General features: G+C 43.7%; 1 protein-coding gene across 1 annotated transcript in view; it reads left to right on the plus strand.

Annotated features, from left to right (window-relative positions):
- The window catches only part of LOC146798241 (sperm microtubule associated protein 1-like), a 329,761-nt gene that overhangs the window by 219,616 nt on the left and 95,299 nt on the right, over positions 1-14,846 (plus strand). The window lies entirely within an intron of this gene.

The raw sequence follows: 14,846 nt of genomic DNA on the forward strand, positions 1-14,846 counted from the left end.
TTGTTTGTATTGGTCAGCAATATTCTCATTGCAACGGAGCTACACCTGGTTTCTACATAAGGGTTTCAACCATTTGCTCCGGGGTAGCTTATAGGCCGGGCAGACAAATAAAATATGCGAGTAAGACTCCTCAAGATCCTCACACAATAGACACTTACTATCATTTAAATTGTGCTATTTGCATGTGAAAGAATTCACTGGTAATGAGCCCACCTGGAATTGAAAATAGAGTCGTCTATCACTAGGTTTGGATATAACATCCCAGAAGGGTTCATAGTGGGGACAGGGCTTAAACTCTAATGATTTACCCGACAACGTCGCACTCTCTGAGACTTGGGTACTATTCTTCATAACCATAGACCAATAAAGCTCTTTCATTTCTTATTTTGAGAGAAACTGTTGGCCCTCTGGGTCATCCCATAAATGCCGCAAACCCATGTTAACCAGTGTGTTTTTGACCTTTTGCAACCGTATAATTTTACATGAGGTGTCAGCTTTCCAGACGTCTTTAAGGGCGGTGGCGTAGTGCGATAGCTCGGGAGTGGACCATAATCTTTGCCAAAACGCTATCGGGCGAAACCAAGCTATCTCATCCAATCTATTATTATATAAACTCATAGCCCTCCCCCTGCATTGCTGGAGTTGGGTCATGCTTCCGACACAACTCCAGCAATGCGTCAGTTTTGCGGCAACAGATACGTCAGTAATACTGATGAATCTGTTATTCTTGCAACATGATGCGTCATACAGTAAATATGACGCATGCATCGTGGCGCAAGGAGGGCGCAGTGAAAACTGTTGCATTGATGTTCGCATGCAACGATGCAACAGTTTTCATAAATCAGGCCCATCAGATTCATACTAATGAACTGGGCTCAGTAAACGGTCTTACTCAAAGAACTCGCCCTTACGTATCATTTTCCTCATGTCTTCAATTCAATGCCTAGGTCTTTCTTGAAAATCAATGAGCATTCCTCTTTTCATCAATTCTTGAACAGCTACTCTCATTCCTGTATTTGTTTGTTTATTTATTTGTTTATTAAGCACACTAGCATCCCAACCTTTTCTGGTTCCTAGGAACCGACCAAGAATGTGAAGTGGGATAATCTCAGGGCACAAGTCTTGAGTACATGCGGGTGGTCAGCGTCCACCTACTATTTTCACAGGGTGCCGTCCGCCCTGCCAAGAAGTTGGGCCCTACTGGAAAATAGGCTGAATTCATCCCGGCACAGACCGGGACACATTCAGCAGCGCCTGCACGTTGTCTGCTTTCAATCTGCAACAACGTGCAGGCAGAGACGGTTGGGGCTTTCCTTAGTTCAGACTCCTGCTGGGCCCATACCAAAGGCGAATCTGAGGGGTCATCAGACCTCCTTTTGTTCGAGTCTCCTGGCTGGCAGCAGTCAGGAACCTCTCACCTAGAAGCAAGTGCAGCAGAGGGGAAACAAAGGTTAGCACTTCACACATACTGAAGAGATGCAGCTTTTCACTTTGTTCAGGCTCTGTTTAGGAGATATGCATGCTCTGTTAAGAATGTCAGATGTGTTGGTCTGTTCCAGTATTTACACAAAATAAATAGCATTCAGATAGTGCTGGGGTTTCGTAATAATTTAAATATCACTTTTTTCTTGCAAAGCACTATGGGTAGAGGAAGTTTACGCTGACGAAAGCAACATTGTTTTATGTCTAGCTTACAAAAGTGAATCTTCTGCCTGAATCAGGAGGGGTTTCCCTGTATACGCGAAATGTGCTCCAATGTACTCATGATAGACATGTTAAACATATATGTGAGGGCTTAAGATCTGATGTCACTTCCTGTGATGTCACGCACTGTGATGTCACGCGCCCTGATTAACGGGGTTAGCCCCCCCACTTATTTTTTCAGGACTTGTGCCCTGAATAAAATACAGAGAGACTAACAAAAAAGTTATGAGCAAAATAGAATAATTTCGACCTACTAACCTGTTGTTAATTTACAGTTGAATGTTTTTCCCAAACTATAGCCCCAGTACATAAAAGTATATATACCACATTGCATTCACGTGAAAAGTGCGATCTAAAACAGTGACTGTGTTGTAAAGCAGCAGCCTAGCAGGCTCCTCTGCTAACAAACGCTCAGGAAGGAAAACCGGTCCCAAACTGCAATGTTTGATGGATCAGAAATTTTAAATTAATTCTTTGTTTTACTGGGAGCCAAGGTAAAAAAACATCTAACCTCTGGACTAGAAAAAGTAAAAAAATAAGCGTAATAGAAGGCAATACACTTTTTATGACCGTTTTATAGCAGTGAGGAGGCGGAGATAAACAAGAGCAATGAATGAGCAGTACTTTAGTATTTTTTTTTTTTGCAGAGGCAACAAGATGCTAAACAGTTTGGTCCTCCACAGAGTTGGCGATCAGTGGTCTGATGTTTAGTGTCATATTGTTTGCCGAAGCAGCAAGATGTAAAGCGGCAATCGTATAACAAATGAAGAGGTGGCGCGCAGTGATCTCAGGGAAGTGCTGTGGCCTGTCCGGGCTTCGCAGGTGCAAGGGCGCGTCGCGTAAGAAGCAGATAGTGAGCATCAGTGCAGGCTTTAACTGCCCGCCAGGAAGCCTGCACTCTTATTTCCACGGGACGTCATATCCCGAACAGACTTCAATGGCACCTTTAACGCAGGGTCCAACTGTAAACACCTCTGCTCCAATGGGCACGGCCCACTAAACTGAAAGGTACCCCTTCATTTTCACCATGCCTTGGTGACCTGCATGTGCTAGTTCTATGGTTTGAGGGATCAAACTCTGTGGTGGTACAAATATATGGTGAGCTTTCAAGCTCGCATTTGCTATCATCTGAAGCAAGCTCATGCTGTATGTTGTACAGCGCTTTCAGAACTTTTTGGGCCTAAGGAGTTCTCCTCCCCCAGTGGGACACAAGTGTGTCCCATCATCGGACACCAAGGTGCTGACAGTTAGTTGCAGGCAGTCATCCTGCCTGGTGGCCTCTATGATCTTGACCATTGTCATTGACCTTGTGTGAGACCATTGTGGTAAATAAAAATTCCTTTACCGGGACTGAATTTGATACAGAAACATTATAAAATAGCTCAGTAAAATGAGAGGCAGAATCCGTGATATTAGAGTTTCGGAATGGGCTTTATTCCGGTGATCGATTATAATCGGATGCTTCAAGTTCCATCACCACGGGGGTTCAGGAAGTGAAGTACATACTTTATTGACAAGAAGTAACTTTTATAGTACATACATTATAATGAAGTGAATACAGTAGGCGTAACAATTGATAAGGACATTGACGTTTGGTCTGCGTAACCGAAAATGGGTGTAATAATGAGTAAAAAGGAACATGATTGGTTATGATGTAATACATAGGTGGATCTATAAGATAATACTTGGCATAGATGCGCGCGCAGCAGTATGACGTGTAATTGACGTGTAACTAGGGGGTGACGGGGACTTGACATTTAGCTCTATATGTGGAGACGAGAAGTCTGGGGGGTCAAGTCAACCTAATCCCAAATCATATCTAACATCCTATGTTTAAAGAACTATGTTATCCATAAAAGAGGGACTCTCGGACAGAATCTATTCTATACTGACTGTGCGTGCGTGTACAAGCGTCTAAGTGTCTACACTGAATGCGAGGGGGTAGGAATATTCCATGGTAACAGGGCTATGAATTACTTGCATGAGGACAGAGAAGATGGGCCTTTTTGCTTGGTAACTGGAAGAATGTTTACTTAAACTACTAGGCAGGAATGCATCGGCTGAGGGGGAGGCAGATAATTCGAAGGTGAAATACAGTTCTTGGCAGAGAGTGGGCTGATGTCAGGCTTCGTGAGCCGCGCAGAGAATGAGACAAAGTTCATGGTCACAGATGCAGGCTCGGACTGGAGCTTTCAGAGGCAGAAGGCAAGAGGAGTTTTGATGACAGAATCAGGGCCTACTTGCCTGGACTGTAAAGTGGCATAAGTGAACCATATAAAGCCGGTGGCCTTTCATATTTAGGAATGGAATATCCGGCCTATTCATGGCGGATCTGTCAAAGGACATGTTGACGGTGGACGCACATGTATTTGCGTCTTCATAACTGGAACTGGAGGGAACATACATGTACTTGTGACATGCACATGGAACCGTTGGGGTCCAAGATAGGGGACATAACTGACCAGAAAAATCCATATTTCCACATTCCCTCCTTGTCCCCTACTTGCCCTTCAAGAGATATCAATCTTCATCAATCCATTGATCTGTTCATATAGCATCATTTGTTCTTCTTTCTTCTTCCGGGATCTTGAATGAAAATCTTGATGTGGAATGCACGATGTGGCACACAGACCACAAATCGCTGGTCCACATTGTAGACATAGACAGCAACTGAATAGTATGAGAAGGCCAATACCTAGGAAGGATAAAACTCTCCATCCCCAGGCTGATACCGCATTCCAAAACCAACTGGACCAAGTCCAAGTGCCTGGGTTCTGGTGTATCTGGCTTACAATCTTATGAAGACGAGTGATGGCTTTATATACAGATGGCGAATTTTCTGGTATGAATACGCAGCAGCTTGATCCGATGACCCTACAAGCTCCGCCCCTATCAGCCAGGATGACGTCAAGGACAAGACGATTTTGAAGCACAACAATCCGCATAGCAGACTGCTCTTCCGTTAAATTGCCTAAGGCGGAAATAGTCTCATTCACTACTGCTTCAAGGGTTCTAGTTAATCTACGTATCAGCTTACTATTAGTAACAGTACCTATATAGGGAAAGATGCCTTTATTAAAATCTACATACTTGTCCCATGCCGTCTCAGTGTAATCGACAATGGGGAGATCTCTCCGTTCTCTGTTGTGTACTAAATGAATATTTCTGTAATAATCAGGAGGAGCTAGGAAAACAGGTGGCAAAAGGAATGCAATGTAGCAGGTACCATCCCAATCTAGAGGTAGACGCATATATGCAGTCTGACCACATATAAAGTAGGAGTGGCGGGAAGCTCTAAATGAAGATTTTCCTTGATCACTGAATTCTACTATAGTAGTGCATTTACTATGGCCCATATGTATGGAACCAACCTTTCTTACACACAATTCACCCTTCGTTGGGAATACTGACATGGTGGGTAAGACTAGTTCAACCTCGGATACGACATTTAGAATCATGAGATTAGGTGTAAAATTTCCTAATCCATATACTTCATTTTCTAGATCAGTTCCTGTTCTTTTGGGGCGACCCTCCTTGTCAGGGTAACAGACCTTGAGTAAAGCTAAGTTCAGATTTCCCCATACCCAATGATCTTGGTAAACTGCTGTGTCTGAGTCTATGGAATTAATTAAACTAAACCATGCTCCACAGGAGCCATTATGTGTAAATGGATGTGGAAAGAAAGGCAGGACTCCTTCATAATTCTGATAGGGAGGGAGTCGGCCACACACCCAACAATTGGTGGCATTACTAGTCTGATGGGAATGATGTAACATACTAATGAAAGTGTTATTGCGCAGCGCAAGTCTATAAGACAATTCATGCGGAGGTAAATCACTAAAAGAATGTTCAGCAGCAACATTATAAACATGTCTAGAAATAGGGTAATATATGTGCAACAACATACTTGTAATGATTATTAAAAGACTCAATAAAAACAAAATTAATAATGTCACTATGCAGTGGCTACGCAGTGATTTACAATACGCCTGTCGTTTCAACATTTTTCGGGTATTTTCTCTACTCAGGTCCAAGGGATACATGTCAGAGACAATTCAACCGCTTCACCTTGGAGAGGACTTAAACAATCAAATTGCTCGACTTGGTGGGCCTAAGCTTTAGTTTGTAATTTTCAGATTTGTTCGGTTCAACAAAAGGGAGTTTTGTATCAGTCTGTGAGGGAGTGCAGGGCACAATGTCTATATCCGAAGATAGTCCATGAAATTTCTTGATGTGGCTTGAATGAATCCAGCCCTTGCGGCCCTCGATCTTCACGGCTGTTCTTGTGGTCAACAGGACCAACTTGGGTGCTTTCCACCTGGGCTCCAGCTGAGTCTTTCGGTCGAAATTCCTCACAAAGACAAGATTACCCGGAACAACGTCATGGGGTTTCACCTCAGTGTTGTCGGGAAAGGCTGCAGCTACCTGTGAACGAGAAGATTGTAGTGCAGACATCAAGGAAGCCAAGTAATCTGTCAGCATATTACAGTCAATATCAGTTATTTTGCGTGGTATAGGCGTCCCCCACACATTCGGTGGTCTACCGAAGATCACCTCATACGGGGATAGCCCTGTTCGAGAGTGTGCTACCATTCTCATGTAAAAGAGTGCAACTGGTAACGCTACTACCCAGTCGACACCTTTCTCTCTGCATATTTTGGACATTCTAATTTTCAGTATCTGGTTATGTCTTTCTACGAGACCTGCTGCCTCGGGATGTCGGACACAGTGGAATTTCCACTGATATCCTAACAGAAGTGAAACGTGTTTCATTAATTCGGATGAGAACGGCTGGCCGTTATCTGAGTAGACAGCACGTGGTAAACCGTATCGTGGGAAGAATTCTCGAACCAACTGTTTGGCAGTAGTCGGGGCAGTGTAATCTGAAACCGGGTATGCCTCCGTCCAACGGGACAGAGCACAAACAACTACGAGAACATATTTGAATCCTCGACATCGTTCCATCTGGATATAATCCATCTGGAGTACTTCAAAAGGATGATTAGGGGTATGAAATCCACCCTGTTCTACGGGAACGCTTTTTCCTGGGTTGAACTGACAACAGATCATACAGGTACGGACCTTTTGTTTTGCTGCTGCTCGTAAATGTTTATTGAACCAAATGTGTTGAATGCTGTCTAGCATAGCTTTTCTCCTAAATGTGCTGGACTATGTATAGTGTTAATTATGACTTGGACCATTGAATCAGGAAGGAACCATACAGACTTTTCCTTCATCATCCATCCTTGATCCGTTTGGATCCCTCCTAATTCAGTCCATTTCTTTATTTCGTCTGGTGTAGCATGTGTCTGTATGTCAATTACGTCAAGAGTAGGATCTTTAACTGTCATACAATGTGTCGGTGTCGGGACTATTGTCTTTGTCATATCGGGGGTTTGAGTTTGAGCAGTCAGTTTAGCTGTTCTGTCGGCTAGATCATTGCCTTGGGAAATGATATCAGTAACCTTTGTATGGGCCTTACATTTCATAATTGATATTTCAGTGGGTAGATGTATTGCATCTAATAATGCATGAATGAGGGGTCCGTGCTGAATGTGGGCACCGTGGGAAGTTAAATAACCTCTCTCTCGCCACAGCACGCCGAAGTCATGTACAACTCCGAATGCATAACGTGAATCAGTGTATATGTTGACTTTTTTATTCATGGCTTGAATACAGGCTTGTGTCAGAGCGATAAGTTCTGCGGCTTGAGCTGACAAAGTATTTATACGATTAGTTTCAATGACTTCAGTATCTGTTGTGACTGCGTAGGCGGCTACTAACTCTCCTGTGCTTGTTCTCATGCATGAACCATCTACATACAAGGTCAGGTCTGGATCTGACAATGGGACATCGGTTAAGTCTTGTCTGGGTTTTGTCGTTATAGTAATAACTTCAATACAGTCGTGGGCTAGTGGGTCTGTTCCGACTACTGGTAAAAGTGTGGCAGGATTCAATGTGTTACAGCGTCTGATTTCTATATGTGGCTGAAACAATGTAAGCTCGTATCCTGTAAGTCGCGCTATAGTCAAGTGTTGTGTTTGCGTTCTATTTACAAGAACCTCTACTGCGTGTGGTACTTGAACTGTCAATGGATGTCCTAACACTATGGCATCGCTTTGTCTGATTGCTAAAGCTGTTGCTGCTACTGATTTTAGGCATGCAGGCAAAGCCTGAGCTACGGGATCTAATGTACTAGAAAAATAAGCACATGGTTTGCGTGCTCCTGCTTGTTCTTGTGTGAGTACTGACAAGGCAGTACCTTCGCGTTCTGTAACAAAGAGTGTAAACTGTTTTCTGTAACATGGCGTTGCTAAAACGGGTGCTTGACATAAAGCTTTCTTTAAGCTTTCAAAAGCTTGTGTGTGTTCCTGAGTCCAAGGGAGAACAGTCGGTGTGGCTGCCTCCTGTGTTGTCAATTGAATGAGTGGTTTTGCTAGAAATGCATACTGAGGGATCCACTGTCTACAATATGAAGTGAGGCCTATGAAAGCCCGCACCTCCTTTTGTGTCTTGGGTATTGACATGTTAGCTATCAACTGAATGCGGTCGGGTGTAAGCTGCCTTCCCTCCTTGTCCAGCGAGTGTCCAAGATAAACAACTCGCTGGACACAGAATTGCAGCTTAGAAGGGGACACCTTGTGCCCCTTTTCGGCTAGAAATTGTAAAACTGTCAGTGATGCTTTTTCACATTCGGGTTCGCTTCGGGCGGTGATCAGCAGATCATCGACGTATTGAAGCAAGGCGGTGTTAACTGGCATGTGGATACTGTCAAGTTCTCGTTTCAGTGCTTGGCTATAGATGCTGGGGCTTTCTGTAAATCCTTGAGGTGCGCGGGAGAATTTAAAGCTACGCCCATTTAAACTAAATCCGAACAAATATTGACTTTCCGGATCTATTGGGATGCTGAAAAAGGCATTTTTGAGATCAATTACAGTAAAGAATGTTGCTTCGGAATCAATAGCTGTCAATAATGACGAGATATCTGGGACCACAGGAAATTGTGGCACAATGCATTTGTTTAACTCGCGCAGATCAATAACCAATCGATATACTGGCGGCGCTGTAGGATCTGTTCGTTTAAGAATCGGAATTATCGGTGAATTACATACATTGGAGTCTGTTTCTACAACTACTCCTTGGGCAATGAGCTCGTCAATGATTTGTAGTAAAGCCGCTACAGCATCTGGTGGTAACTTGTATTGTCGCATTCGTGGTAGCACCACTCCTGCCTTTAGTGTGACTCGATATGGTGTAATATTCATGCAACCAACATCAGTAGGGCCTTGTGCCCATAGATGTGTAGGTAAAGTCTGCAGTCGGGGATCCATGTCTCTAGATACATAGTGACCTTTAAAATCACGTAAAAACAACCTTACTCCTTCCGGAGAACAACATATTATGGCTCCTAGGGCTTTCAACGTTTTTATTCCTAACAAGTTTTCTGGACATGATTTAGTAAGCAATAAATCTGTAGTTCGGGTCAGAGGTCCTATCGTAAGTGGAAGAGGCTGTGACACTTCATTAACAATAGGTTTTCCTGAAAAACCAAGGGAAATATTCTGTGAGCCTGAGAGGGGTGCCCCTGGGACTTCACTTCGTTTTATAGTTGTTCGACTTGCCCCTGTATCGAGTAAAAATTTTCTATCTTGACCTAATAATTCACTATGTACATAAGGTCCTTTTTGATCTACAGGAATCTCGATAAGGGGTAAGTCAACTTCCCTCTCTAGGCTAGTTCATGCGTAACGTTGATACTCCGGATATTCATACTGTGCAGTCTGATACATTTGTCGTGTTGTTGTCTGTGTGGCAGCAGCAGGCAACGGTGGTGCAGCTGGCACAAACTGTATTGGCTGTTGTGCGGCTGGCATGGCCTGGGCATGCTGCGTAGCTCCTTGTTCATTCTGATCTTGTCTTAGTGGCCGTGATCTTTCTTGTGTTTTACCTATGGCGATATTATGTTTTAAAACTGGACAGTCGTGTACGTAATGACCTGGCTTTTTACAATAATTGCATGTCCCTTTTACAGGTCCTGCTGAATCGGAATGTGTCATACCCTTTTTATGTCCTTCAGCTGGAACTGTCTGGGAAACTAGCATTTTCATTTTCGTGTCTCTCATGCGTCTGTGTTCATGTTCTTGTTCCTCTTTAATTCTATTGTGGTGGTACTGTAACATTTGTAACATTTGTGTTGGAGTATTACCTTGCCAGGTACTCTCGAATTTTAATACTCTATTCTTTACTGGGGGCAGGGCATTTTCCACTAATTTTGTTACAAACAGATGCGGGTATGATTCGCTACTTGCTCTTATGCCACTATTTATACCAAAACATTTCTCGAATCGGGCATAGTGATCGCTAGTGTCTTCATCTTGCTTCTGTTTACAGGCTGAAATTGTACCCCAATCTTCCTTTTTCGTAGTTAATAAACGTGGCAGTACCTGTACTAGTAGACCTGGTAGTGCTTTAGTTTTGTCCCCAAGCCCCGAACCTGGACCTCGGGCCCTTTCTTCTGCTTCTAATGCTGACCATTCTATCTTTTGATCACCTACCTCCCACTCTTTTTCCTTGAGTTTCTCATAAATGCCAGCAGGCATCAACACCTTTAATATTGTCATGATGTCGGGGTAGGTATACTCTCCCATGAGTAACATGTCTTTAATTTCTCGGTGAAAACCCGCTGGGTCTTTGTCATGACTGGGTACCACTTTCTTCATTTCTAACAATTCTATTTTCGATATAGGCGTATATACAAATACACGTTTAAACTGATTGTCCTCGCCTTTTATTGGGTGTACTTCTCGTAAGGGATTCTGTCTATCCAGGTGATACGTCGTTCTTTCCTTGACAGGCAATGAGACATGCTCTGAGCATACAAAAAGAATATACTGTTTTCTAGATACTAGAATTTCTTTAATTAATTTGGTACCTGGACCTCTCCATTTATTCATAAGCAATTCAGTCAATATGTCAGGTAAGGGACCAGGGTCTGAATGCTGACTCTGATATAGTATAATGAGTTGTTGAATCATATAAATCCCAGCTAACCTCTGCTCATCTGGGGTGAGATTCAAAAATGTGCGTACTACTGTCTCATCACTATATTTTCCGGGACTGTCCACCCAATGAACAGCTGCCCTCGCTAAATCTTGTTCATCCATAGAATCGAGAAAATGATAACCCCTTCGTTCTCGGAGTAGTTTGTCGGCGGTTTGGAACGAATGCTCGTTAGACCTTATGTTAATTATAGGGATTTGGAAATTCCTGTCATTATCTGGACATATTGGACGTATTGAGTCAGTATGACATCTAGTCTGATCCCTATTACAAGATCTTCCTCTACCTACATAGGCTATGGTGTCTGACTGTCCGGCGGGCAGTCCTGACCCTTCTTCCTCGCTTTGCTCGAACTCGTCTGTCTCTAATCTCTCTTCGTGTAGGCGTTCTATTTCTTTACGGATCTTTCGGCACATGGCTATTATACAATTTTGCTTATCGTGTCTCCCTTCTGATATATTCTGGCTCCATTTTGTAAGAATTTTCATTGCTTCCGGATCTACCCCCGGTCGGTCTTGATTTCTGATCACACAGTTTATGAGGAAACGCAACAGTTCCCCCTGTATCTCTACTTTCTGGTATTCCATAGCTCTGTTAATACATTCTGGATCTCGCCCTGTTTGAACAAAATGATATATTTTATCTAGATACGCAGTCATTCCTGGTAGCTTCGCTAAATACCCTGCGGCTCGTCTGATACGTAATGATGCCAGGATCATTTCGTCCTCTTTACCGAGCACCGGGTCATATCTACAATCTATAAGAAGTTCCTTAAGCGTACGATCACTTACGAATTTGGGTGTACGTGAATGCGCTGACTCTTGGAAAATAAGTTTATTTATTCTAGGTGGCGTAGAAAAAATATTGGTAGCACCTCCCGTGGCCCCGTCTGGGGCGTCGGGTGTGAAAGGATTCGTCGAACGTGACACGGCAACTATAGGTGTGGACTCAGCTATAGAAGTACCTGTAGGAACAGATGCAGAAACAGATGTGCTTGCCGGAACTTGTGACTCGATTTGTTGCTGCAGGGATACGGGTGCTGGATCTTGGCGTTGGACCTCCCTGGTATGCGGTCTACGTGGGACGGAATTAGCATACTCGGGAGCTGCGTCATCTAAATATGAGGAAAGAAAAACATCCTCTGCGGTTCTAGGATGCCCCTTAGGATGTACCTTGATTGGGAATAATGGGGGTGGCAAGTCTTTCGGTATCTCTGGAGTAGCCTTAGGTAATCCTTCGGCCAGAAGGGGATACATACCATTCATAAGGGCATTTCTTTGTCTGTCTACTTGTTCTGATTTCACTCGGATACCTTCCTCAATTAATAGATTGTCTTGAACTTTGCTTGAACTTTCTTTACTCTTCTCTTCCTGTCTACGTGCTTTTTCCGTACGTCTATGAGATTCTTTACGCCATAATTCAACGGCGTCTTTCTGTGACTGTCTGACTTTCCTTTTCCATAACTCTTCCTCGACTTTCATGATGCACTCTGCATCCCAGGTCCCCGCTGTGGGCCACCTCTGACTTTCTGGTAATCCCTTGGTATAGTCTACCCATAAATCAAGAAATAATATAGCGTCTAAGCCATGTTTGTGATACATAAAGTGCCCTGGAGTGTCCCTAGGAGGAATAGGGACGGCTTCTTCGAGAACCCCTTTTCTGGTAGTGATCTGTCTTAATTTCGAAAAGAGCGGCATATTGAGAACTGACCTTATACTTGATTTTGACCTGATACTTGAATTTGAACAGACTTAATACAATAAACACGATAATGAACAGTCATTCATACCACGATATACAGAACATACTTAAACACTTTAAACATTAAACATTAAACCTTTAACTGAAACAACAATGATGATCGTCTGCATAACTAATCACCAAGCTTAATTCTCGACAATAACTAGACAATAACTAGACACTTCGGAATACTTCGGAATACTTGATATACTGCTAAACAGTACAGATACACTGCTAAAACAGTGCAGACCGGATTTGTGTACCCAAACCCGTCTTGACCGGCACAACCTATGTGCACGTCAGAAATGCCTCCCCAGCAATGGTACTCACCGGGTAGCTTCGGAAACGGAAGGCCTCAGTAACTTGAACTTGAACCGGACTGGACTCGACTCGACTCGACTCGTCGGACACTGGGCTTGACTTCGGACTGGTGGGTCTCTGTATACCTCGGATCTTGCTCTCTCAGCTAGGCTCTGGTCGGGATACTTCGCACTTCTCACCGCCTCGTCTGGGTGTTGATCGCAGTCTCAGTCGCCCCCGCTTGACCGGAGGGAGATACAGGAAATCCTGCTGGTACGCGTTATTGTCCGTCCAGCTGTGGCAGGAGACCGGGCCTGCAACGCACCGCCGGCGCGTGAGATGAGAAAGTGTCCCTGTTCGGGCGCCATCATGTGGTAAATAAAAATTCCTTTACCGGGACTGAATTTGATACAGAAACATTATAAAATAGCTCAGTAAAATGAGAGGCAGAATCCGTGATATTAGAGTTTCGGAATGGGCTTTATTCCGGTGATCGATTATAATCGGATGCTTCAAGTTCCATCACCACGGGGGTTCAGGAAGTGAAGTACATACTTTATTGACAAGAAGTAACTTTTATAGTACATACATTATAATGAAGTGAATACAGTAGGCGTAACAATTGATAAGGACATTGACGTTTGGTCTGCGTAACCGAAAATGGGTGTAATAATGAGTAAAAAGGAACATGATTGGTTATGATGTAATACATAGGTGGATCTATAAGATAATACTTGGCATAGATGCGCGCGCAGCAGTATGACGTGTAATTGACGTGTAACTAGGGGGTGACGGGGACTTGACATTTAGCTCTATATGTGGAGACGAGAAGTCTGGGGGGTCAAGTCAACCTAATCCCAAATCATATCTATCATCCTATGTTTAAAGAACCATGTTATCCATAAAAGAGGGACTCTCGGACAGAATCTATTCTATACTGACTGTGCGTGCGTGTACAAGCGTCTAAGTGTCTACACTGAATGCGAGGGGGTAGGAATATTCCATGGTAACAGGGCTATGAATTACTTGCATGAGGACAGAGAAGATGGGCCTTTTTGCTTGGTAACTGGAAGAATGTTTACTTAAACTACTAGGCAGGAATGCATCGGCTGAGGGGGAGGCAGATAATTCGAAGGTGAAATACAGTTCTTGGCAGAGAGTGGGCTGATGTCAGGCTTCGTGAGCCGCGCAGAGAATGAGACAAAGTTCATGGTCACAGATGCAGGCTCGGACTGGAGCTTTCAGAGGCAGAAGGCAAGAGGAGTTTTGATGACAGAATCAGGGCCTACTTGCCTGGACTGTAAAGTGGCATAAGTGAACCATATAAAGCCGGTGGCCTTTCATATTTAGGAATGGAATATCCGGCCTATTCATGGCGGATCTGTCAAAGGACATGTTGACGGTGGACGCACATGTATTTGCGTCTTCATAACTGGAACTGGAGGGAACATACATGTACTTGTGACATGCACATGGAACCGTTGGGGTCCAAGATAGGGGACATAACTGACCAGAAAAATCCATATTTCCACACCATTCCACTACGTAGCTGACATATCCTTCAATTTCTTGGTCCTCATATTTCTCATGTGGTGGTGCCATTCTCATGTCCCAGGACAAGTAGTTGGCCTGGTTGTTGGAGCCTAGTTTGTACTCAACCTTAAAAAATATTTTTAAGGTTGAAGACCCCATTTCTTAATGCAGGACAGAGGCTTTGATGATGACACTTGAGGAGTGGTATTAATGGTTTGTGGTCAGTTTTAATTACAATGTAGTTGCCATAAACCTAGACGTGGATTTGCCGGCACATGCAGTGAATAGAGATGGCTTTGAGTTCTGTCTGGGAGTACCTTTGCTCTACTGCAGTCAGTGCCAAGCTTGAGTATGTAACTGGAGCCAACTCACCGCACTCTTGCTCTTGGATCAGTACAGCTCCTAGGCCTGTGGGGCTGGTGGCAAAGGAGATTCTGGTGGTCCTCACCGGGTAGAATTATGCGAGTGTTGTGTTGTGTAGTTCCTATAAGACCTATATAGGATCTGCA

The sequence above is a fragment of the Triturus cristatus genome, chromosome 9, assembly GCF_964204655.1.
Source record: "Triturus cristatus chromosome 9, aTriCri1.1, whole genome shotgun sequence".
NCBI classification, from domain to species: Eukaryota; Metazoa; Chordata; class Amphibia; order Caudata; family Salamandridae; genus Triturus; species Triturus cristatus.